Genomic DNA, 606 nt, shown 5'->3' on the forward strand with positions numbered 1-606 from the left:
TTTCATTGTTTTAGCTTTCAGTTATATGTTTGTAATTTTGACTGCAGAATTGATTCTCTAGCAAAGAATGTTATTGTATTCTGCTAGTGGAGAATGATACTGCAGCAATAAAACATACATAAGAGAGAAAAAAAATAAAACTTTAGTGGCAAAGGAAATATGCAATTTACAACAACAAAAAACCGTGCATGCACAAGCGTCTGCAATTAGCAAAAATATGTCAAAGGTCTTAGGGCGCAGACTGTAATTCTTTGTAACAATAAACTGCTTGAAACTTCCTGGCAGATTAAAACTGTGTGCCCGACCGAGACTCGAACTCGGGACCTTTGCCTTTCGCGGGCAAATGCTCTACCAACTGAGCTACCGAAGCACGACTCACGCCCGGCACTCACGGCTTTACCTCTGCCAGTACCTCGTCTCCTACCTTCCAAACTTTACAGAAGCTCTCCTGCGAACCTTGCAGAACTAGCACTCCTGAAAGAAAGGATATTGCGGAGACATGGCTTAGCCACAGCCTGGGGGATGTTTCCAGAATGAGATTTTCACTCTGCAGCGGAGTGTGCACTGATATGAAACTTCCTGGCAGATTAAAACTGTGTGCCCGAC

At 43.2% G+C, this 606-nt stretch overlaps 1 non-coding gene across 1 annotated transcript; it reads right to left on the bottom strand.

Moving 5' to 3' along the window:
- Window positions 1-296: 296 nt before the first annotated feature.
- On the bottom strand, window positions 297-371 carry Trnas-cga. Its single transcript has one exon. It is a non-coding gene; the product is annotated as a tRNA-Ser (tRNA).
- Window positions 372-606: the final 235 nt, after the last annotated feature.

Source organism: Schistocerca piceifrons, chromosome X, assembly GCF_021461385.2.
Source record: "Schistocerca piceifrons isolate TAMUIC-IGC-003096 chromosome X, iqSchPice1.1, whole genome shotgun sequence".
NCBI classification, from domain to species: Eukaryota; Metazoa; Arthropoda; class Insecta; order Orthoptera; family Acrididae; genus Schistocerca; species Schistocerca piceifrons.